The 26,491-nt window shown below is 37.9% G+C and overlaps 1 long non-coding RNA gene across 1 annotated transcript in view; it reads left to right on the forward strand.

Moving 5' to 3' along the window:
• Positions 1-1,380: 1,380 nt before the first annotated feature.
• LOC139076825 (uncharacterized) overlaps positions 1,381-26,491 on the forward strand; it is a 30,807-nt gene continuing 5,696 nt past the window's right edge. Inside the window, exons 1-3 of the long non-coding RNA XR_011528814.1 lie at positions 1,381-1,459; positions 2,268-2,511; positions 22,651-22,837. This is a non-coding gene — a long non-coding RNA (uncharacterized lncRNA). The remainder of the gene's footprint in view (positions 1,460-2,267; positions 2,512-22,650; positions 22,838-26,491) is intronic.

A 26,491-nucleotide genomic window follows, 5' to 3' on the forward strand; every position in this document is an offset into this window, starting at 1 on the left:
AGTCCTATATTGAGAGAACAAATTTGGCAAGTAAGTATTTGGCTATGGGGTGGGCCGATGTGAAGAATCTGAGTGAGTAGATTTAGGAGAAAGAAAGGTGATGATTACATTGAAAGAATGGTTCAGTGTTTGAAGAATCCTTGCTGTTGAAGGTTGCCCCTAGGATTATGTTAGAATGGCAAAGGCAACACTCATAAAACAGAAAATGGAATTAAAATAGTTGATTTCCTAGCTCAGATTCTTAATTTTCTTTGATTTAACTTTTAAGGGATTGTGGCCAATTTAGAGTGTTTTAAAATCAAAGTAGAAATTAGAAAACAGGATGAAAAAATGAAGATAATGGAAGTGCTAAAGAAGCCATTGAATTTTTCTACTCACTCAAAACTGAACATGAACAGAAATTTCTAGAATATGCCTCTGGAGTCTAGAGACTGTTTAGTCCTTATATCAGCCCTACCTAATTAAATTACGTGTGCATTTTCTAAAAGAAGCAAGAAGTCAGTGTAGTGTAATGAAAAGAGCCCGTTATTTAGAAATAAAATAGACCTGGGTTTGAATCTCACTAGCTATTTTACTTTAGGCAAATTATTCAAATTTCTAAGAATCAGGTTTTTAATCTCTAAAATAGAGCTAATGATGCCTGTTCTTTAGAAGGTGATTCCCCAAATGGGAAGGGGCAGCATTTTCCCGTGGAGAGAGTTAGTGGTGGTCACAAAATTGGAAAAGACAGTGGCCCTGAGTGGGCAGAGACTAGGGGTGATAGGCACCCTGCAATATGTGAGACAGCCCCACCACAGAGGACTGGACCATGTCCTGCACTCATCTTTAATGCCCCCAATACCTTCAGGCAGGTGAAAATCCTCTTTATAAATATTTAAGCCCAGAACCTAACTGTGTTTTGCATACAAACATAAGATATTTTTTACGTGGTTTTAAAATACACTGAATTTTCCAGGAAAGCAAATTACTGTCATGTAAATTGAGAGAAGGTTATACTTTGTTTTGTTTGTGCTTTCTTATCAAAAGTTGTTCGCTCTTTTGGAAAAAAAAATCACACAGCCAGCAGCAGCTCTATGCATATTTCATCTTCTGTAAAAGAGCCTTATCACACTGTATTTGAGGAAGTTGTATTCACAGTGATACTACCTATGGGAGCAAACCACCGACTACCTCATTATGTCTTCTAGAGTAATTGTCCTCGGGCATTTCCTCATTCAAATAAAGAGATTGAAATGTAAGAATGAAAAAATACTATTTTAATATAAATTAATTTCTTTTTATTTCTCTTATATTATAGCTAAAGCATTATATTAATTTTTAAAAACTATGTGTGTAGGTAGGTTATATTAACTATGAATTTCGTTTCAGGATAGTAAATGTGGAATGACATAATATTCTGAAAAGGAGATGTTAGATCTGAAGGTGGATCTGCTTTAAAATTCCGAGAGGATGAGATGAGGTAATGTTAGTAAGTGGTTAACGTTATATCTGGTGCATAGTAATTGCACATATGTAGTAGCCGTTATTATTGTAATTAGAAGCAGTGGCGCTGGTGGGATTGGATAGCAGTGTAAGTAAGTGCGGGGAGGCTGTTCACAGGCCAGGAAGTCTGTTTCTTGCCTAGGGATGCAGATCAGAGCCAGCCTGATGCTGAGCATGCACCCGTGGCGACCTCTGTCTCAGGATGATGGTGAGAGCAAGCTGGGAGTTCTGAACTTAACCCTGAGACTCTAAGAAAGGGGGGAGACAGGAGCCAATCTGAACTGGAAATCAAGGGAAGATTAGAAATAAGATTCCACACGTTGCTTCTCAATCCACATTGGACAGACAGTAGTGTAGAGGGTGTTTTTGTTGCTACAATTACTCTTATTCTCTGGCGACTGCTTCAGCCATCTGGTTGCCTACGCAACTCCCTTGAGTGTTGCAAGTGTTACTTTTTACAGTTTCTGTGTTACCAGAGAGAATTATTAAAGGAGAATGAGACTAAAGCAGCATTTTAGAAAATAAGCAGAGCTATCAGGATTCGGAAAAACTGCAATGGTCTGAAGTCTATGCCATTGTAACTGGATCATAACCGTAGCACACTGGAATGGTTCAACAGGAACCACACCACTATATGTCATTCTCACTTGGCTCTTGAGTGGTGACTGCTTCTCAGAGCTATGGTGTCACCAGCATTTGTGGTCAATAAAATAAATAGTTGATTCTTTGAGCAAGAATCTAGAGACACTTCATGGGCTAGATGACATCTCAAGATCTGTTGACAGGGAGATCTCATCAAGATGGTGGCATAGGCAGACTCTGAACTCACCTCATCCCATGAATGCAACCAGGTTACAACTATTCTTGGAAAAAATACCCCAGAGAGAGAACTGAAAACTGGATAAGAAGAACCCCCACAACAAGTGACAGTCCTGACTGAGATGGAAGAAGCAGAACTTCCTTCTGGAAAGAAGAGGGGCCACCTTTATAAGCCACATAGCTTCACAGCTGAGCAGAAGCCACCTTAAGGTACACAGCCCTCCCTGGAGGAGCAGGAATCTGAGCAAGGGCACTTTACCACTATAAGCATCCTGCAGACTCAGCACAACTGAGATGAGTCTCATAATATCTGGCTTTGCTGGCTATTAACTACAACAGCGAATACTCCCAGAAAAGCTATCAGATGTAAGGCAAAAAAAGCCAGCTCTTAAAGGGCCCATGCACAAATTCGATCATCTCAGAAAGCAACTTAAAATCACCAGAAGGAAAGGTACACAGTCCTTTGGTGAAAAGAGACTCACCTGGTAGGCTGTGGGTGCATCTGAGTGAGAGGTGAGACCTCTCCAGAGACTGAGACATTGGTAGCAGCCATTGTTGTGACCTAGTACAGGCATACTGACACAGACACAGGCAGACACCATTGGAATTCTCCCCCTGGCCTGTTAGCCCAGGGATCTGCCACACCTACTAAAGTGCAGATTTAATCCAGTTTGGTCAGGGCAGGCAGCCTGCCCTAGGGACTGGCCCCACTCAACAGCAAGCCCTCAGGCTACTTCTCGGCCTGCATAGGCTGGGTGCCTCAATACTCTATAGGCAGGTGAGTGTGTCTGCCTCTGTAGGCAGGGCTTGTGTGAGGAGCAGGTGAACTGTGGGGGGTGTTGGTCGAGAATGTGGGGGCCTCTGCAGTGGGGTGACTGGGTATACTCCATGGAGTTGGGAAGTGTGCACAGGGCAGGACTGTGTGGACAGGTGTGTGTGGACCTGTGGGGGGTGGGGCTTATCAGTGGCAGAAGACCTGTGCTTCACAATCATCCACAAAGGGGATTGGGCCCACCTTCCAAAGCCTGAAACAATTGGGTGCTCCAGAGCCTGGGGCCAGCCCCACTCATCTGTAATCCTAAGAGAGCTAACAACAGCCCTGTAGGCCTGAGGCCTACAGCAATTGTAAGCCCCTGAGCCTAGCAGCCAGCCACACTGGGTAACTACTCACTTAGCAGAAAAACTGAAACAAAAGTGTGCTATTAGACCTTGCAGCCAATGGTGCTGAGGCTCCCCAAATCCAATTTACAAACAGCCAGCCAGGGAGGGAAAGCCCAGGCTCCCTGGGTACCTGCAGTAAGAGAAACCCTGCCATAGCAGAAGGACACACATAGCCCACACAGAGGTTGCTCTGGGAACATTTGGACTGGTGATGAGAGGGAAGTGTGTAGCTGGGCCTCAAAAGGCATCTCTTACATAAGGCCAGTTCAAAATCAGGAGACATAGCTGACTCACCTAATACATAGATATAAGCACAGGGAAAGTGTTATAATGAGGAGGCAAAGGATTATGTTCCAAGCAAGGGAACAGGACAAAATGTCAGAAAAAGAGCTAAATGAAACAGAAATAAGCAATCTACCTGACAAAGAGTTCAAACAGAAACTCATAAGGATGCTCACTGATCTTGAGAGAAGACTGGATGAACACAGTGAGAACATCAACAAAGAATTGGAAAATATAAAAAAAAATCAGAAATGAAGAATACAATACTGGAAATGAAAAATTCACTAGAGGGACTCAATAGCAGAGTAGATCATACAGAAGAATGGATCAGCGAGCTGGATGAAAGACTAGAGGAAGTCACCCAAGCTGAGGAGATAAAAGAAAAAAGAATTAAAAAGAACAAGAACAGTCTAAGGGAACTCTGGGACAATATCAAGCACACTAACATTTATATTATAGGTGTCCCAGAAGGAGAAGAGAGAGACAAAGGGACAGATCATCTATTTGAAGAAATAATAGCTGAAAACTTTCCTAACCTAAGGAAGGAAACAGATATCCAAGTACAGGAAACACAGAGAGCACCAAACAAGATAAACTCAAAGAATCCCACACTGAGATACATTATAATTAAAATGTCCAAAATTAAAGATAAAGAGAGATTCGTAAAAGTTGCAAGAAAAAGGCAACAAGTGACATACAAAGGAAAGCATATAAGGCTATCAGTGGACTTCTCAACTGCGACCTTACAGGCTAGAAGAGGGTAGCATGACGTATTTAAAGTGCTGAAAGGAAAAAACTTACAGCCGAGAATACTCTATCTAGCAAGGTTATCATTCAGAATGAAAAGAGAGATAAATAGTTTCCCAGACAAACAAAAATTAAAGGAGTTTATCACCAAAAAACCAGTTCTGCAAGAATGCTGAAGGGACTTATTTAAGTGGAAAAGAGAAGACCACAAATAAGAATAAGAAAATTATTTTTAAAAACCCCAAAAATAACAGGCAATAAAATCACTGGTAAAGGCAAAAATACAATAAAGGTAGCAGATCAACCATCTGTGAAGATAATATGAAGGTTAAAAGACAAAAGTACTAAAATTGCCTATTTTAATAATAAGAGGGTAATGGATAGACACACAAAAAATTAACAGATTAGATATGATTTGAAAAACATAAAATGTGGGAGGAGGAGAGTAAACGAGAAGAGTTTTTGGAAAGAGGTCAAACTAAAGAGACTATCAACTCAATATAGATTGCTAGATTCATAGAATATTATATATCAACCTCATGGTAATCACAAACCAGAAAGCTATAATAAATAAACAAATAAGTAAGAGAAAGGAATCAAACATATTGCTAAAGGAAACCATCAAACTGCAACGGAAGAGAGCAAGAGAGAAAAAAAGGAACAGAGAAGAACTGCTAAAACACCCAGAAAAAAAGTTAAAAAATGGCAATAAATACATATTTATCAATAACCACTTTAAATGTCCATGGACTAAGTGCTCCAATCAAAAGGCATAGGGTGGCCGATTGGATTAAAAGAAACAACACCCATTTACATGCTGCATAGAAGAGACACACTTCAGACCTAAAGACACTCACAAACTGAAAGTGAAGGGATGGAAAAAGATACTCCATACAAATGGCAAAGAAAAGAAAGCTGGGGTAGCAACACTTACATCAGACAAAATAGACTTTAAACAAAAACCATAACAAGAGACAAAGAAGTGCACTACATGATGGTAAAGGGAACAATCCATCAAGAGGATGCAACGCTTGTAAATATCTATTCACCCAACATAGAGCACCTAAATATATAAAGCAATTATTAACAGACATAAAAGGAGAAATTGACAGTAACGCAATAATACTAGGGGACTTTAACAGTCCACTTACACCTGTGGATAGATCATCCAAACAGAAGATCAATAAGGAAACGTTGGCCTTAAATAACACATTAGACCAGATGGACTTAGTAGATATATATAGAACATTCCATCCAAAAACCAAAAAATACATTCTTTTCAAATGCACATGGAACATTGTCCAGGATTGATCACATATTAGGCCACAAAATGTCTCAAGAAATTTAAGAAGGTCGAAATAATACCAAGCATCTTTTTCTGACCACAAATGTATGAAACTAGAAACCAATTACAGCAAGAAAATCAGAAAAACCACAAAAATGTGGATCAACGGTTGGGTTAACGAATAAATCAAAGGAGAAATCAAAAAATACCTGGAGACACATGAAAATGAAAATACGACATGCCAAAATCTATGGGATACAGCAAAAGCCGTTCTAAGAGGAAAGTTTATAGTGATTCAGGCCTCCCTCAGCAAATAAGACAAAGCCCCAATAAACGACCTAACAGTGAACCTTAAAAAATTGGAAAAGGAAGAACAAACAAAGCCAAAAATCAGCAGAAGGAAGGGAATAATAAAAATCAGACAAGAAATAAATGAAATAGAGACCAAAAAAAAAAAAAAAGAAAAAAGAAAAAAATCAATGAAACCAAGAGTTGGTTCTTTGAAAAGATAAAATTGACAAACCTTTAGCTAGACTCACCAAGAAAGAAAGAGAAGGTGCAAATAAATCAGAAATGAAAGAGGATAAATTACAATGAATACATCAGAAATACAAAAGATTATAAGAGAATACTACAAAAAACTATATGACAATAAAGTGGATAATCTAGAAGAAATGGATAAATTCTTAGAATCATGCAACCTCCCAAAGCTGAATCAAGAAGAAGTGGAGAATTTGAATAGACCAATCACCAGTAATGAGGTGGAAACAATAATCAAAAACTTTCCAAAAAATAAAAGTCCAGGACAAGACAACTTCTCTGGTGAATTCTACCAAACATTCAAAGAAGACTTAAAATCTATTCTTCACAAACTCTTCCAAAAAATTGGAGAGAAGGGAAAGCTTCCTAACTCATTGTACAAAGCCAACATTATCCTGATACCAAAGACAGACAGGATGACGCAAAAAAAGAAAATTACAGGCCAATATCACTGATGAATATTGATGCAAAAATCCTCAACAAAATACTAGCAAATCAAATACAACAATACATTAAAATGCCTATACACCGTGATCAAGTGGGATTTATTCCAGGGGTGCAGGGATGGGTCAACATCTGCAAATCAATCAACATGGACACCACGTCAACAAAATGAAGACTAAAAATCACATGATCATCTCAATTGATGCAGACAAAGCATTTGACAAGGAACAACATCCATTTATCTTAAAAACTCTAAATAATATGGGTATGGAAGGAAAATACCTCAACATAATAAAGACAGTATATGACAAACCCACAGCTAATATCATTCTCAATGGAGAAAAACTGAAAACTATCTCTCTAAGAACAGGAACCAGACAAGGATGCCCATTTTCACCACTCTTATTTAACATAGTATTGGAAGTCCTAGCCAGAGCAATCAGGCAAGAAAAACAGTAATCCAAATTGGAAAAGAAGAAGTAAAACTGTCACTATTTCCAGACGACATGATTTTATATGTACAAAACCCTAAATAATCCACTAAAAAACTTTTAGAAATAATAAGTGAAAACAGTAAAGTTGCAGGATAAAAAATCAACATACAAAAATCAGTTGTGTCTCTATAACTAGAAGTAGCAGAAAGAGAAATTAAGATAACGATCCCATTTACAATTGCAACAAAAAGATTAAAATACCTAGGAATAAACTTAACCAAAGAGGTGAAAGATGTGTACACCAAAAACTATGAAACATTGTTGAAAGAAATTGAAGACGACGCAGAAGTGGAAAGATATCCCATGCTCTTGGATTGGAAGAATTAACATAGTTAAAATGTCCATACTTCCTAAAGCAATCTATAGATTCGATGCGATCCCTATCAAAGTCCCAACGACATTTTTCCAGAAATAGAACAAAGAATCCTAAAATTTATATGGAACAGCAAAAGACCCGAAATAGCCAAAGGAATCCTGAGAAAAAAGAACAAAGCTGGAGGTATCACACTCCCTGATTTCAAACTATACTGCAAAGCTATAGTAACCAAAACAGCAGTGTACCAGCACAAAAACAGACACACAGTTCAATGGAACAGAATGGAGAGCCCAGAAATAAACCAACACATATATGGACAACTAATTTATGACAATGGAGCCAAAAACATACAATGGAGAAAAGAGTCTATTCAATAAATGGTGTTAGGAAAACTGGTCAGCCACATTTAGAGGGAAGAAAGTAGACCATTATCTTACACCATGCACTAAAATCAACTCAAAATAGATTAAAGACTTGAATGCAAGATCTGAAACCATGAAACTTCTAGAAGAAAAGATGGTCAGTACACTCTTAGACGTTGGTCTTAACAGCATTTTTTCAAGTACCATATCTGACTGGGCAAGGGAAACAATAGAGAAAATAAACAAATGAGACTACATCAGATTAAAAAGCTTCTGTACAGCAAAGGAAACCATCAACAAAAAGAAAACCAACCTAAAAATGGGGAGAAGATATTTGCAAACCATATATCAGATAAGGGGTTAATATCCAAAATATACAAAGAACTCATACCTCAACAACAAAAAAACTAACAGCCCACTTAAAAAATGGGCAAAAGATCTGAACAGAGATTTCTCCAAAGAAGATATACAGATGGCCAAGAGGCATATGAAAAGTTGTTCAACATCATTAACTATCAGGGAAATGCAAATCAAAACGACAATGATATATCACCTTGCTCCCTTCAGAATGGCTATAATTAGCAAGATAGGAAACAATAAGTGTTGGAGAGGATGTGGAGAGAAGGAAATCCCAGTACATGGGTGGTAGAAGTGCAAACTGGTGCAGCCACTATGGAAAACAGTATGGAATTTCTGCAGAAAATTAAGAATAGATTTACCACATGATCCAGCTATCCTACTGCTGGGTATTGATCCAAAGAACTTGAAAACACAAATGCATAAAGATGCATGCACCCCTATGTTCACTGCAGCATTATTCACAACAGCCAAGACTTGGAAGCAACCTAGGTGCCCATCAAGGGACAAATGGATAAAGAAGATGTGGTATATATACATAATGGAATACTACTCAACCATAAGAAATGATGAAATCCAGCCATTTGTGACAACATGGATGACTTTGAGGGTATTGTGCTAAGTGAAATAAGTAAGAGGAAGAAAGTCAAATACCATATGATCTCACTCATAAGTAGAAGATAAAAACGACGACAAAAAAATACATAGCAACAGAGATTGGATTAGTGGCTACCAGAGGGGAAGGGGGAGGGATGAGGCCAAAGGGGTAATTAGGAACATGTGTGTGGTGATGGATTGTAATTAGTCTTTGGGTGGTGAACATGATGTAATCTATACAGAATTCAAAACATATTACGATATACACCTGAAAGTTATATAATGCTATATAACCCAATGTTACTGCAATATAAAACATAAATTAAAGAAAAAAAGATATGTCAACATTCTTCCCATATGCTAACCCCATGTATTATAAAACAGTTTCATAAGGACTGATGATGTACCAAGTGCAGTAAGAGAGATATTTTTGGTCAATGTTAAAAAAAAAAAAAGCCTCTCTTTCTAAACCTGAGCTAGAAAGTTAGAAAGGATAGTAGTTAGAAAGAACTTTAGAAACTAACTTTCTAGTGGTTAGAAAGAATAGATTAAAACCCTTAAGAAGGTTTCTGTGTATTTTTATGCCAAGGCAGGGAAACAATCTAGATGTTGTTTCTTTAGATAATTTCAACCATTTACCCAGCTGTAATGCTGACTGATTAGAATACTATGTAAAATATTAAGGGGCATTTAAATAATTTTTGATGATGATAATGACATTATGTAAATAGCTAAATGCAGAGTGATACAGTGTTCTAGGTTATCATATACTGGAATAATAATTGCCCAGTAAATAGTATTAATATGAGATCTAGATATTGTTACTTGAAACCCTTTTAAAATTTAACATCGTAAAAGTCGGTATGACTTGGAAGGATAGACTTAGACATCTGTGTCTTAGAATATGCAGACCAAAAATAAAAGATGCCCCTGTCCCAGAAGCCACTTCACCTCTGAGGTTTGCTTGGCTAGAACACTTCAAAAAACTGAAAGATACACTGACATTAGGAATACACAGGCTTTCAAAATTCTGTCAGTTCTGCCCTAATATATCTGTGTGGTAGAAATGTTCCCTCCCTTTTGTCTTTTCAGTGCTGTTTCAGTAGGAATTAAAAGCCTAGGAAATTTCCTTAAGGACTATCCAGCTTATTTCCTTTGACTCTAGACTTGTCATACAATATATGTTCTTCCCTTTGTAAATGGGCATTTTTCCTAAAAGCTAATTCGGTGTAAAGCACATTCTGGATGGTACAATCTCTAGTTTGTTACCTGCTCAGAAAGGAACAGACATGATTCCAACGGGGATTCCAAATCTCCACACTCATAATTGAAATATATACTGTACATGGTTCCTTTGCCTTCAACATTAATACCCATCTGCTGAAATGGCAAGGTGCCTGCTCTCTGGTTGATTGGATGGATGCCCTGGAGCACAGGTGTCTGGCAATGATGGGTTTAGAGAAATCCCCAACATAACATTGTTTGTGACATTTCCTCTGCAGGACATCTCTCCTGGGTATGTGTTATACAGAGGGCTCTCTCTTCCTGTCTGATGTCATGACTGCTGCTGGACATCTTCAGAAATTTCTGTTTATCATTAAAAGCAAAAGGCTCAGAACAAGGTGACATTTAAAAAGTGGAAATCATAATATTTTGATTCTTGAGCTCTAGCTTAAAAGTTTAAAAAAATGTTCTTTCTTGAAAGATATTAAATACCAAATTTTTAAACCCAGAGTATTCTTCCAGGTACCATTTATTCATTACTTACATTTTATGGCCCACGAAAGTTGGTGATACAAAGCCAAAAGCCATGCTATAGTAGTACACATGTGGCAGTATTTTATGAGAGGTATGTCTTAGGATTTCAAAGTAAATGGTCATTTTTGGTTATCTCATAAAAGCTATTGCGGAAAAACAAAACAAAACTTTTTAAAAGCTATTAATCAACATTATTTTTCTCCTTTCTGGGTATTTCTCTCAGATGGAAATACCCAATTGGAGTAGCTGGTGGACTCTATAGGTAATCATTTAGGAGTCAGTGTGGTAGTACAGACAGAAGAGAAACCCTATGCTTTATCCTAACTTTGGTTTCCAAACTTCTAAGCCTTTAGGGGAAGGAAGAATTTTCAAGGATTAGACTAAATATTTGGGTGAAACAAGGGGAAGAGTCTAGGGTCTCCTAGACCCAATTTGCAGTCTAGAAACATTTGCCTTAGGCTGGGAAAGAGAGATGGAGAAAAAGAAATGAGATACGATTGTGTTAAGGGGCCTTAGAGGGAGCATTATCTGCATCCATCTCTTGGGCAGAGCCCAGAGATAGTCTAAGATCTTAAGAAATGACTGTGAGCTTCCTAGAGGTAATTGTGAGCCATAGAAAGCTTTGCAGAGATACCCACACCTCGGGTTCACTGAGCTGAGGATTATTTTAAGGTTGGACCTTACCTTGTGCCCAAGTGATTCAAGGATCCAAAAATCCTTGGCCCCTTTCTCACATCTCTTGTGAAGTGACCACTTGTAAACCCTCTGGCACAAACTTAAGAGCAAGAATATAAACCCAAAATTCACTGAGTAGATTTCTTCTCTTGAGAGGCTTGCAATTGATTTGTTATAGAACACAAAGTTGCGTTTCTAGTTCATCCAAGCATGTGTACTGAGATTCATATTAAATGCATTATTTATATATTGTGAATTATCCCAGAAAAGATTTAAGGAATATTGCAAAAGTTTGAAATTTTTCTTTTGTACTTTTCATGAATTTTGTTAAAGGCAGTGTTTATGTAATATGCTCTGTTCAGATGGGGTACAGATTATCTGGACTGCCCACTCTGTTCACTAGAAGCCTAACTCAACAGCCTGGTATGTTTCAGTTCAGCTATTTAACTACAGCAGTACCTAGAGGAGTTTTTAGCTCAGTATTTTGCAAAAACAACAAAAGGATGTTTTGATAGCTACCAAATCAATACACTATACGAACTTTGTTCAGTCTATGTGCATATTTGTATACAACTATTTGCAAAAGCTATGTATTGGGTTGGCTATCAATGTCTACCTTCAACTTCCTCTTTGCTTAAGAATAGATAATGACCTCAAATCTACTCACAAAACTTCTGGTCAAGAGAGAATCCCCTTTAGTGAGTGTCATGCTTCTCTTGTGCCATGATGACTACTTTTGTTTCAAGCCTCTTATGGCTGTAACGTTTTATTTTTTTACTTTGCTCACAGAATCACACAAAGGACAACTTTAAGCACTGAACCATTTTTGGAAGATTTCTGTGGAAGACATAGTTTGTCCTCCAAATGCTTTATGTGCATTCTTTGTGTGAATGGCTGCCTGGTGTTGCCACTCTGATCCCTTTAATTGCAGAGTTTTTGTGTTCTTGTTGACCAGCGTTCCTGCTGCCTGATCAGTGTTCTGAATATGGCATCATGCTCTGCAGTGAGGAGACAAGGGCATTTTAAATGTCTTTTGTGGACAAGAAACACTTTATGTATATGGTCCAAGATAACGACAGATTTTCCCCATGATTCAGCATCAAGACCATAGTGGGTTAACACAATTTAGTATTCTCCTGTTGTCTTTCTATTTTTTGACTTCATAACCAAAAGAAGGGAGACATATTTGCACCCATGAACCTGGGGACAGCATTAGTAAAACCTGACCTTTAGCTGTGGATCTCTGCTCCCTTTGCTTGTAGTTGTGTTATATGAGTCGACCTGTGCCTACTGATTTATTATCAATGTTTTTCAAAAGCTGGGTTTCTCCCAATGAGGAAAAGCAATTACTAATGTGATCAAAATTGTTGAAATCTTTCTGATTTTCCAATAACTCATGAGAGTTCTCAATGGCACTTTGGGGCCTCTTATTATACTCTACATCAAATATGGGAGAAACAGAAAGTAGCATGTGCAAATAATTTATAAGGCATTTATATGCTACATAATCTAGTTTTAGAAATCCATGTAATGATTCTTTCTGGGAGTGATTTTCATTGATTAACCTTTAGGTCAGTTTGTTATTTTTAAATAACCAACCATGACTTTGTTTCATTATCTTTAACCTCTGATTCCTCTAGTTTATTAATTATCAAAATAGTTAATTATTTGATAAGTACCAGAGATTTATTCTAGCTATCTTGTTCTCTAATGATTTCTTAAACAATAAGAATAGCACTTTAATACACATTTTCTCTAGAATATCCATCTCCTTCAGAGGGTAATAGAGCATTAGTAGTCTTTTTTAATAAGATAAATGAGCTATTTCCAAAATCTGTACACTTTATAACATTACATCAAATATTGCATTACTGAATTAACTATATTGATATATGGAAAAATAAAAATCACATTGAAAATCTTTTTTGTGAAGATCTGGCAAATTCAAGTTTAGAGACACAACATAACAGACAGTGTTTTTATCTAAAATTATTGTCAAATTTTAGAAGGAACAAGACAAGGAAAAAAATCCCTGTTTGGACAGTTTTACTCAATTAAAATGAAGAATAAAATTAAGCTAGTTGTGTGGATAATTAAGGCTAAATCATCCTTCTTAAAGTATATTGTTGCATCAAATAATGTTACAGAGTTTTTTTCCTTTTTCATTTTATTCTGCTAATGTAGATCTAGACTTTATATGAACCTCAGGAAGAACAACTACAAAATAGAATCCACACATAGCAAAATAGAGTTAGATGTGTAACAAATTCAGCATCCTCTATTTAGGCCAGACTGACATTGCACAAAAAGCCTGACAGAGATTCCGTATTTATTTACCTCAGAGTTGAATCAAGTTCAATGAAAAGTGATTTGTAACTTGCTTATTCAGTGAACTTGAATAAATAACTCACAAATCAATGTCTTAGAAGAATTCGGTAGCTAGCCTATTTCATTTGAAACCATACTATAGCCTATCAATTTCCTCCTCTAGATACTGTTGAACAGAAAAAACTGGAATAGAAGTAGGCCATTCGACTTACCTGCCAAGAAGGACAGTTCAATTCCAAAAAGGGAAAAATGTGCTTGGAGTTTTAAAACTACTGTTTCTAGCTACCACTACTACCCTCAAAATTTCAGAACTAAGGAAAAGGGACCTCTGACATGGACCATCTGCTTTAGAGGACCTGGATCTGACTTACCACGTTGCTCTTCATAGAGACATGAGTCCACAGGGTGAAGCAGATATCTCCACCCAGATGTGTCCACCATGTTCCTTCCTTCTAGACCATTCTTCAAGTACCCGGGGGACCAAGCCCACTTGCAAGACCTGCACAGGCTTCTTCTCAGGACCCTCCTCCAAAGAACGGACCACATTGCACTTGGGTCAGAGAAATGGCAAGTAGGGGCAATTTGCAGGGGTGTGGATAAAGCTTGGACATCCAGGCTGTGGTGTGAATGAGAGGTCTCTCTTGGGACAAAAATAGAATGAGGAACAAATTACTGGCCAAAGATACGGACCTGGAGCAGGCACTCTCCATGCTATCACATTCTAGTGCACAATTCTGTGTAGTCCAAAAATTTAAAATTTGAACCTGGCTTTACCAATTGTTAAAAAGATACATTTTTTAAGGTAGGAAAATAGATCTTTTATTTAACATTGTGTCAGTTTGATTTATAACTAAGTATTTAGATATATGGCATATGGGCCACCATTTGTACTCTTGCCCCTGGCCCTTCAATGTTAAGGACAGGCTTACCAGCTACCGCCCTATCTCTCTACTCTCCTTCATGACTAGTCACTGAGCCACCACCCAGGACTCAGCAGCCTCCCCTGGATTACATCCATATAAGAATTCAACAGAGAAATGGCAGGAAGACTCTTACTACTGTCCATCGGATTATTGATGACTGTGATAAAAGGAAACTAGCGAAGGCATTTAAGGAGAAATTTGTCGCCATAGGACTGTAACTGAGCATCCAGAATATGGAGAAGTAATTCACCTATAAGGCAACCAGCACAAGAACATATGCTAGGTCCTGGTAGAGATTGGGCTGGCTGAGGATGACCAGCTGAATGTTCATGGGTTTTAAGTGCTTTTGGCTCATTGAAGCTTGAGTGAGGACTTCCTTGCAATGAGTAGAATTTCCCTTCTGTCCCTTGTCATAAGTTTAAAGACCTCAGAGCTTGCATAATGTGTAATCATTTAGGGTCTGCTTTTAACTTGGACTAGTGTAACTCCTTCATGCAATAAACTGAAAAGAGCTATGCTGTCTAGTCTCGAAGTCCTTTGTTTAAACAGAGATCAAGGAATAGGTGCCCAGAAGTGTCCAGGCTGAAACCAAGCAATAACATGATGTTTTGGCCAAGTCCAGAGCCCCAAGATCACTGACGGCTATGTCTGGCCAGAAGTTCTTCAGCCCCCCTTCTACAGAGTTCCCTGCCATAAGGGAATGCCACAACCTGAACAGCCCTCAATGAAGCTGAGAGGAGAGGATGGGGTAAAGCAGCAACAGCAGCTGTTCCACTAGATGGGAGCCTTTGGTACTCAAAGAATGATCCCCTGTTGTCTCCAGCCTGACCAGGTGGTGGAGCTTAGAGGGGCCACCTTGTCTCTAGTGAGGTGATATATACCTTACTTAAACAATACTTTATCACTAAAAAATGCTAACCATCACCTGAGCCTTCAGTGAGTCGTAGTCTTTTTGCTGGTGGAGGGTCTTGTAAAAAACAAAGTTTCTGCAAAGCTCAATAAAGCAAAGTGCAATAAAATGATGTGTGCCAATAGAGACTAAAAGGGCACTAGAAAAGATCGATGAAACTAAGCTGTTTTTTTAAAAAGATAAACAAAAATGACAAACTTTTAGCTAGATTCATCAAGAAAAAATAGAACCCAAATAAATAGAACCAGAAATGAAAGAGAAGATGTTACCACTGATACCACAGAAATACATGAGTCATAAGAGACTATACGAACAATTATACGCCAACAAATTGGACAACCTAGAAGAAATTGGTAAATTCCTAGAAACATATAACCTATCAAAATGAATCATTAAGAAAAAGAAAATTTGAACAGCTCAATTAGTAGTAAGGATATTAAATCAAAAGTCAAAAACCTCCCAACAAATGAAAGTCCAGGATCACACAGATGACTTTTCTGGTAAATTCTACCAAACATTTGAAGAAGAATTAATACCAATAATTCTCAAACTATTCCAAAAAATAGAAGAGGAAGGAACACTTATGAACTCATTTTATGAGGCGAGCATTACTCTGATACCAAAATGAGACGAGGACACTACAAGAAAAGAAAATTATAGGTCAATATTCCTGATGAACATAGATGCAAAAATCCTCAACAAAATATTAGCAAATTGAATTCAATAATACCTTCAAAAGATCAAACACTGTGATCAGGTGGGATTTATGTCAGCGATGCAAGGATGGTTCAGTATCTACACATCAATCAATGTCAAACACCACATTAGCAAAATGAAGAGTAATCATATGATCATCTTAATAGATGCAGAAAAAGCATTTGACAAAATTCAACATCCTTTCATGACAAAAATTCTCAACAAAGTGGGCATAGAGGAAACGTATCTCAACATAAAAAGGCACATATGACAAGCCCACAGCTAACGTCATACTCAACAGTGAAAAGCTGATGGCTTTTTTCTAAGATCAGGAACTAGACAAGGATGCCCACTCTTGCACTTTTATTCAACATATTACTGAGATCCTAGCCAGAGAAATTAGGCATGAAAAAGAAATAAAAGGTGTCAGAATCAGAAAGGAAGAAGTTAAACTGTCACTGTTTGTATATGACAGCATATTATATTTAGAAAACCCTCAAGACTCTTCCAAAACCTGTTAGAATTAACAAACAAATTCAGTAAAGTTGCAGGATAGAAAATTAGTATACAAAAATCAGTTGTGTTTCTATACACCAACAATGAACTACCTGAAAGATAATTAAGAAAACAATTACAATTACAAAAGACTCAAATACGATAAAGTACTTAGGAATAAATTTAACCAAGGAGGTGAAAGATCTGTTGTAGCCGCCCTTGACACAGGAAGGGTTAATAATCACTGGAAAAAGCTTGCCAACAAACTGTGACACGGAGGTGAGAAGGCCGGTTAGCCAATGACGGGTAAGACCTCCAGGGGGAGGCAACCTAAGACAGACTTCGGCCGCCTGGGGGCACAGATGGAGACACGATGTCGGGAGCAGGAGGGGCCGTTGCCTAGGAGGACTTGCATGCTCCGAGAGAGACATACGAGCACAGCAATAACATGATAATATCAAAACAGAGGCCAAGGGGGAGCTCCTTGAGAAATCACTAAGAATTCTTGGCATTCGCTAATTACTTCATCCAGAACACTGTGTATGTTTAACAGATGTAAGCTATGTATATATTGAAACACTGGTTATAATAAACTCAGAGTGGCCATCAGCCCTCTCCGCATCTATCCTGATGTGTACATTGGATTGTGACACCAACATCTGTCAATGCTTTTTTTGTTGGAAAAATGGTATTGTTCAGTGGACTGTTTTGGCCAATATGTTGTTCTGTGTTGTTCTTATGTTTTTCCACCTCTCCACAAAGGATTTCGACTCTAATGCAAGTCAACGTGTGGATAAAGGAAACTTCAGCTTTTCTTTTATTTAAAAATTTATGTTGGATTTTTTAAAAGTATAGAAATAGACCTAAAAATTCTCATTATAAATTTCTACTATATATAATGCTAATGAGGTTTGGTATGTGCCATATGGTATGTAGAATAATAGTTGTATTTTTCTTTTTTTAAAGCTAAAAATGACTTTTATCCAAAATTTCCTTGAAACAATTGTTTACTATTTTTGAAATTATCATTCTTTCCTTTTCATAAATTAAAAAAATTTATAAAATAAGCATAATAAATTTTTTTAAATAACTGCCTTGAGCCAAGATGGGATGTGATTTTTCTAATGATAGATTCTGTAGATTGCATTTAAATAAAGGTCATAAATTGATTTTAACTACTATTTCAATATGAAAATTTATTAACAATGTTGAATACTAAAGCTACCAGAACTGTTAGCCAAAGCAATATGAATAAAAAATACAGATTAAGCACAGTTTTATACAAGATTTTGAAAAATATTTTCTTGCTGAGTCACATAGGCTCAAATATAGGCCTAGGTAGTCACAAAATTCTTTTACGTATATATTGTTTTCTTGATCTCTTTTGTAAGTGTGTATATGCGTAAACTCAAAACAAAGATTGAAATTCACCTCTTTAATGTGAAACGTGCTTGTTTTTCACTTCACAAATACAAAAACACGAAGTTCGTAGATTGCACAGGAGAGTCAGAGGAGGGCCCTCTCACCTGGCCAGGAAGTTGTGTTGGATGGGAGGGAAAAAGCTGCGTTTCGTTCTGCAGCTCCTCCACGTGGATTTCAGTAAGACTAGAGACTTGTTGATAATCTTTTTCACTCTCAAATCCAAGCGGCATGGGAAATACTTCAAGATTTCTTGTCGCAACATGATTTTTTCCAATAACTCTGTTTCTTTTAAAGCCAAACATCTTGTCACTTGAAGTCAAAACATTTTTTCCGGGACCAGAGGGTTGTCCACCTGGTTCATGTGGTGAAAAGTGTTTGCTAAGCAGGCTCGTCTGCAGCTACTCTTTATCATCCAAACACTTAGGAAAATCTGACCTTCTGTGTCTTTTCAAGTATTCTTGAAATTTTCCTTTCAGCTCACACACCCTGTAGAGATCCCCTCCTACTAAATATGTGGATTTCTATAGCTAGCATATTTATGTTGTCTAGGTTTCTAAAAATCTTTGAGTGAACCAGTGTTTCTTTAATAAAATTAACCATTTTTATAGCATCACTTACAACCTCTTTATTTCATGTCAAAGAGTTTTTGACACTAGTACCTCTGGGTAAAGAAGGTAATGAGTATGACAACATTGGAATTTTCTTTTTTTATAATAAACACAGAACCTTTCATGTAACTGATTGTTGATGGGGCACCATCAGCACAGATGCCAATAGTCACCCAAGATAGGCCTTTTGTTTCCAGATACGATGGCACAACATTAACTAGATCTCAGCCGCTCCTTGTTTGCAACAGACAACTTTACTTGAATTTCACCACCATTTAGAAATCATACAAATGCTACAACATGCCATTTACTGATAAAATCTGTTGACTCATCAACCCACAAGGGGAAACTGTTGTTCTTCAGTTTATTACCCCAGAGCTCATGTGACATGTCATGAATACGACAACTTATCATACTGTGTAATATGGAGCCTTTTCAATTTCTCATACTACAACTTGTCAGCATTTTCCTCACTATACGTCTATATGCTGGCATTTTTAGATTCTCACCAAGTGCATAATATTTTTCATCTTTCCAGGCAATAAGTTCTGTTACTAAATAACTTGCTTCCTGAGTCTTTTAACTAAATGTGACTTTTTTAAACAAAAATTTTACTCTTATTTTGAGATTTCAATGACTGTCTAAAATAAGCAGTACCTTTACTTGTCAAATGGCTACGATTTGTACTCAACAGTCTTCTAAATTTTCCTCCAGCCATTGATGCATTTTCAAAATGTAATATAACAACTTGGATAACCAACCCATGCAAAATTGATTGATGACTAGTTTTTATTGTAAGAATGAACGTATTTTGTCTCTTCTTGCACTAGTACCAGGAAATGACTTAGAAGTTTGCAACTTTTCTCACTAACTTTATCAGAATTATCCATAGACCTGGGTCTAGAATATTCTTCTACCTCAAATTCTATCTTCAAAGAATTACGATGATAAATACCAGACATTTTGGAAAACACAAACACTGATAAAGTATAAAACAGAATGAGATGATAAATAAAAATGAGAAAAATCATTAAAACTTGAAAATTCACATAATAATTCACTGCTAACCTCCACAATACATGTTTTGCAACATTTACAACAACAGTAAAGCAGCATGAGAGAAACTGTCATGACACATAAAAGTACTGTCTTTAGAAGAAAAGTTTCCCTACATTTTTCTATTATACCAGTGGAACTTGGGCACTCCTATAAGGTAGACATTGGCACATAAGAGGAGCTTGTGGGACGGAATTTGGGAGGGAGAGGCTGATGTCATCAATCTACTACTCTCCCTTTTGTGTAACCCAGTGCTCACTGTTCATCAGTGACCTCCCCTAACTCGTGGAATAGCTGAGAATGCACTCTGCCAAGTGCACACTCCTACTGGACACTGTCAGATGGATCTGCAAGACCGCTAATGAAATCGTTATTGGGACCACTCAGTAACTAGCCATCATGGCAAGTGCTGACATTGCGACATGTGTGAAGTTTAAAAAAATGCTCCCTCTTTTCCCCCAACTCTAGTTAAATCCCGAGTGACATCTTGTAGAACCCTAGAGTTTCAGGAGTGCTCGGTTGAGAAACCTGCTTTAGTTACCCTGATTTGTTTCATTTCCTAGAGTGTGCCTTGTTCTTTCCTCTTCATGCTCGTCATATTATCATTTCTTCTGCTTGGAATGCTTCTGCCTCATTGACTCCTGGACACTCAGGACTCCAAATTAGTTCAGATTCCTCCATTATACAATTTTACAGTTCCCTAGACTGCCATTTATGGCATTTATCACAACTATACTTGAATAATTAATAATGTCTGAGGTGATTTATCATATTATCTTCTTAAACATAAACAATGTGCTGGCAAGGCCCATGTCTCTTGTGTTAACTGCTAAATCTTCACTCCATACTATGGTCAAGGTCTCCAGAAATAATGCTTATCTTGGCTTTTGTGGCTTGCAATTTACTGAGTGAATATATGAACAAATTAGCAAACAAGCTGAAGCCACAGGTTTCTAACAGGTGTTGGGTGTGAAAACTAGGGCAGCACAGTAGATTGTACAGCTGGCCCAGGATTTTCTGTGAACGCTCTGATATGCGTTACACAGCAGGAAAGCTAGGAAGACAAGAAGAGGCTCAAAGGAATCTCTTCAGAACTATATCACAGTTTTATTTTAAAAACTGAGTCTTTTCAGGGCATAAATTACAATAAAATTTTGGAAACATGATCAGAGTTTCAACTTCATGTGATATAAAGTATTATCAATTTTCTGGCATGAGATACCTAATGTTCTTGTGTGGATCAGGTGAAATTTTTTCTCAAAATTCTAGGAATAAAATGACTTTACTAAGAAAGGAGGCACTTGTCTTTGCAACAACACAGTTTCATAAAGGAGGGCCTTGGCTCCATTTTGTCCGGGAGCTGTACTCTCTGCCTCCAGAAGTCGTATACTCCTTTCCTGGGAATGTGAATTGAGGAAACAAGAAGAAGCAAACAAATGGGCTCTGAGTGCTGATGTTGTGTGTATATTTTATTTTTAGTGGTTACAGTGGGGAGTTTTTAAAATTGCTTCCATGCAAAGGTGTTCTCTGGCAGAAGGTAAAAGCTCCAAGCTAAGCAGTTATTAATCTCTTCCCAGAGACACTGCTCAATAGTATTATGAAACACTGCCTCTGCACTTTCTATACCCCATGCCAAGTTAAGAAACGGATTTTGGAGTTAGAGGCTGAATATGAGACTTCTAGATTTGTGATGAATAAGAAGTGTTCCCATTCAGTAGACCATAAAAAAGAACACCTGTTTGGGGTTTGGATCAGGCTTTTGAATTCAGGTTACTCCAAATTCTGTTCTCAGATTTTTCTCTGACCTTGGTAAAGCCGTGATACTTGTCCCTTCTATTTCATAGTGTTAAAGAACTATTACCATTGGAAGAAAACCTATTACAAGAAACGCCTAATAAGGCATGTGAACCTTTGTTTTGATGGACATAACATTTTCTATTTATTGTGAATTATTCAAGTAACAAACTATTCTAAGAAACGCCTTTATTGTATTTTCGCCCTTTCGATTTATCATTCAAACTCAGCAAAAATTTCAGCATCATAAAACAACAAACTAAGAAAACACTATGCCTCAAATGAAAAACTGAATAGGTCTATCTGTCTCAGAAAAAAAAGTAAACTTACCTTTTACTTCTCCAAACTGAAAAGCCTCAAAATTCCTCTATAAAAATATAACATCCATATTTCACCGAGCTATTAACCAAAAATTGACTTGGGTGGAGGAAATGTTGTGGAAACATCCGACTGCAAGAATCGTTCAGTCAATGCAAACCTGCTTTATTTCCAAATACCTGGGTCAGGCACTACATGACAATTCAGCTAATCAATGTGTGATTTTGGTAGAGATGACTCCCCAAATTCTAGTATTCAACTTGAATGTATTGTTAGTTGCTTTGCACAGTCAAGGAATTTGGTTCCCCTCCAAATGACTACTTTCATTTCCTCAAGTGTTGCTCATGGAAATGAGCATTCCACAGTTTAGTCACAAACTCTCAGAAAGTAAGCAATAAAGAACTCTCTACCTAGAACAAATAATTCACAGTCTCTGAAACCAGAATCAGCCGGGACAGAAATAGCCCTTAATATTAATGCATGACAGATTTTATTATTCTCCTAACAAATACATTTCACTGGGATCATGTAATTAATAAAATATATTTTAAGAATAATCATTGAAACACTAGAAAAAGTGTAAACTAACCCGGGAATGTGTGGACACGTTCAAACAGAAGATTATATTCTGTAGGTAGAAGGAATTTTCCTTCAAATTCCTCTAACTCACCTCTCCCAGAAAATAAATGAAAAGAAACTGTGTTTCAACATTTTATAAAATGAAATAACTTTAGGTTCTATCTGATTTTTCCATTCCTTTATTGCTTTTTTAAATTTCAAGTTGCAAGACAGGTAAAAATTTCAAGATACTAGAAATATCTGTTTTTCTATTGCCTGGAGAAAGAGAGCAAGTAACGGAAGAATTATGAATACCTGTGTAAACATCTTGACGAACAAGAGGGTCTTGCGGGGCAATCACAAAACAACTCGATTTTTTTCCTGTTCATCGTTCAAACCTATCGCACGAGGTGAGCACTCACCCTGCCCCTTGATGAAATATTGGGCAAACCCATGACTTTCATGGTCCCTCAGATAATGAAAATTCCCCCAGCCACTTCAAGGAACCGATCACAGTTTCATTTTCATAATTAATATGTCTAGTCTTGTGTAATAATTAACACTTCGAATTTATTTTTAACTCAATCATCTTCCTCCTCGGACCTACACAGGCTGGCCTCCTGTAGTGGAAAATGAGAGGAAAGTCTGTCCTGGTGAGGTTCTCTCTCTCTCAGTCTAAGAAATTGTACCCCCCTTTTCATCTTTCTAACAGAATTTTTACTCCTTCCATGGTTGGAGTATGGATGGGGGCAGAGGAAATAAAATTAAGAGAGGCAGGAAAAGTTTACTTGAAGAAAACGTCAAAGATTTGGTATCAGCACTCTCTAGGCTTGGCAATCATTTTTATTGTGTTACTTTTGTGAGCTCCCTGGATATCCTCATCTTTGGAGATCCCTTATCCACAGTGGCCTTGACAGACGTAACATGTCTTTCTCAAACTGCTTCCTTACAATGTCTTCTAGAGATCCTCTGCCTCTAGCAGAGTACCTCCAGCTTCTTTCTGCTCAACCTCTCTTATCCCTCAAGGCAGGGTCTTAAAAAAGCTCATGTCGTCTCTGCTACAAGAGGCCCACATTTGGTCCACAGGAAAACCTCATCCCCTCCACCCTGAGAAACATGGAGGGCAGGCCCATCCCAGTGCAGCCACTTTCCTTGCTCCATTCCCAGCCACTTGGACAGCCGCAGTGTTGTGAACCTTGATTTCTTAGGGGTGAGGCAGACAACCAACCAATCGTGTCTCCCCAGGTTCAGGGACACATTAAACCCTCTGAGTGGTGTCTGAGAAGCCCCGTTTCCTAGGAATAAGGTGAAGAAGAGACAATTGTGACTTCTCCCACTTGGGAGGGAATCTCTGAGAATACTAGCTCTCTACAAAGGTGGTTTTTTCTCCAGCCTCTCCAATTCCCAAACATGCCCTAAATATAGATAAGAGATTAATAATCACGAAATTGATTTTTCGCCACCTCCTTTGAAATCTTGCATGTTTGTCTTGTACCTCAATTAGAATGTGGTATTTATTATTTGGGGGGCTTCAGTCCATTTTAACATCCTGTTACATCTGGTTCTCTTTTGAGATTACAGTTTAGCTTTTGTGTAAATAAGCAACAAGTTCTAGGGTTTATGTTTAACTTTTTACTTTATGTTCATGAAAGTGCAAGAAGAGTAGCTCAGCTCACCCCATGAGCACCATTTTGAAGATGTTAGAATTATCTTTGGTGTTATTTGCCTTTGCTTTCTAGGATTTTGTTCTATGTTTTCAGACATTTCTATCCTTATTTTTAATTTTTATTTCTCTTTCAAAACCTTTTACTTATAAAACTCACATTTCAGTCAATTTAAAATAAACCCATGGGTTCTGGACCCTGTCTTTTTCAAACTTCACTGAGACTTTGGTCCATCATTTCTTTATTCTTTCCTCTACGTCTTGAACGACACCAACTTTCAGAGAGTCTCCCTGCTGGACCCGCAGACACTTTTCCTCCCTCTCTCCTTCCCTCTCTCCACCCTTTCCTCCCTCTCTTCCTTTATGTGCTGGGCATGATAATAAGAGCTTAGGTCTCTCATTCTATAAAAACAATATAAAACACACACACACATATGCACAGACACAAGCAGGCACACACGCACACACATCTTTCCTTGATCATATGCTCTCCTTTAGCTACAATTGTATCTTTCTCCTTTTGTTTTCTTTTTATTTGCATGCATTGTATGCTGTATATTTCATAGCCCTAAATTTTCCTTCTTCAGTTTCTTCTGGGTTATCTTTTCTTCTGAGCAGCCCCATTTTTTGGCTTAGGAGCGGCCCGTTCCTTTTCAGGAAGAGCCCTCTCCATGTGCTGGGCTCACTCTTGCAGGGGTGATATGATCATGATCTCTGTTGGCACCTTGAGGGCTTTCTTCACCTGACGTGTTCAATGACTAGAGAATCCACTTCTAAATCCTGAAGTTCAACGTTATTTTCTGAATTTTTAGCCACGCGTGGCATAGATTCAGCACTCTTTTTGAGCCACTGACACCATTTCAAGCTCCACTCTTAGCCTGAAGATGCCAGCCAGCTACACCATTGTATGAAATTAATGTGATGTATTTAAGAACAAAACAAAGCACTACCTCAGCCCATAACCCTCTCTAGTTATTGGCATCTCTCTCTGCTCTTTCACAGCCAAACTTCTCGTAAGTCTTGTTCATGCTGCACTTTCTCACCTCCCATTTACTCTTCAATGCTTTCTAGTTTAGCCTTTGTACTAATCCCTCTACTTAAACCGCTTTCTTGTCAAGAACCTTATTGCTAAATCCATGGAGCCTTTTTTATTCCATATTCTATTTTACATCTTGGCAGCATTTGCTACTATTGGCTACTTCCTACTTATGGAAAAAATTTATCTTTTGTCATTCATTCCCCACGCCTCCCCATTTATTTATTTATTTTTATTTATTTTTTTTTTTTAAAGATTTTTTTTTTTTAATTTTTTCCTTTTTCTCCCCAAAGCCCCCCGGTACATAGTTGTGTATTCTTCGTTGTGGGTTCTTCTAGTTGTGGCATGTGGGACGCTGCCTCAGCGTGGTTTGATGAGCAGTGCCATGTCTGCACCCAGGATTCGAACTAACGAAACACTGGGCCGCCTGCAGCGGAGCGCGTGAACTTAACCACTCAGCCATGGGGCCAGCCCCCTCCCCATTTATTTTTGTGTTCTTTCTCCATCTCTTTTGGAGACCTCTCTGACTCTGACCATCCCTAAAAATTTGGATTTTCTTAAGGGTCTTTCCACTGTTATTGCTTATCTTCTCACCCTAAACTCTAACTGCACCATTTCATCCCAAAACTTCAGTCATTTTATAAAAAACTCCCAAACTGATCTTCTTAGATGGCTCTTCTGAGCTCCAGTCTCTCCTGAACAGCTGCCTGTTGGATTTACCCATTTGGATTTCCCGTGGAAACTTTAAATTTGTGTCCAGTACTGAAACTTGTGTCCAGTCATCTCTTAAACTTGTTATTCTTCTTTGTTGACCTTTATCAGTGAAAGATACCATCCTCTTCACCTGGTTGATCAAGCTGGAAACCCTACTCCCTTTCTCTTATACCCGCAAGCCTTGTGAGTTCTGCCTTTATGCTGTTACTCAGATCTCTGTACTTCTTTACTGTGTTCATACTTCAGCCCTGACCATTCTGGACCCTTTCTTGGCCTACTGCAGCAGCCTCTCAACAAATCTCCATGACTCCCATATTGCTTTCCCTTCTGGACATATTTCTTATTGCAGCCAGAGTGACCTTCCAGCATCTGCCAGCTTCTGCAGTCCCTTTTTTGGAAATGTCCGCCTCCAACCACTTGATGGTGGTGGGCCTCTGTGGCCCTATGTATATTACTTCTTACTGACAACAAAAAAATTCCAACAAGATGGACACCTGGATCAATCAGATACTCTTTCTTGGTGTATCTTTATTAAATATTTTAACTGGAAGAACTTGCACATGTGGGAGTTATGAGGCAATATCTTCTGCCATGCACACAAGGAAGCAAGGAATCTTGCTCAAGGAGAGAGGAAGAAGACGTTTATATACA

The sequence above is a fragment of the Equus przewalskii genome, chromosome 17 (assembly GCF_037783145.1).
Source record: "Equus przewalskii isolate Varuska chromosome 17, EquPr2, whole genome shotgun sequence".
NCBI classification, from domain to species: Eukaryota; Metazoa; Chordata; class Mammalia; order Perissodactyla; family Equidae; genus Equus; species Equus przewalskii.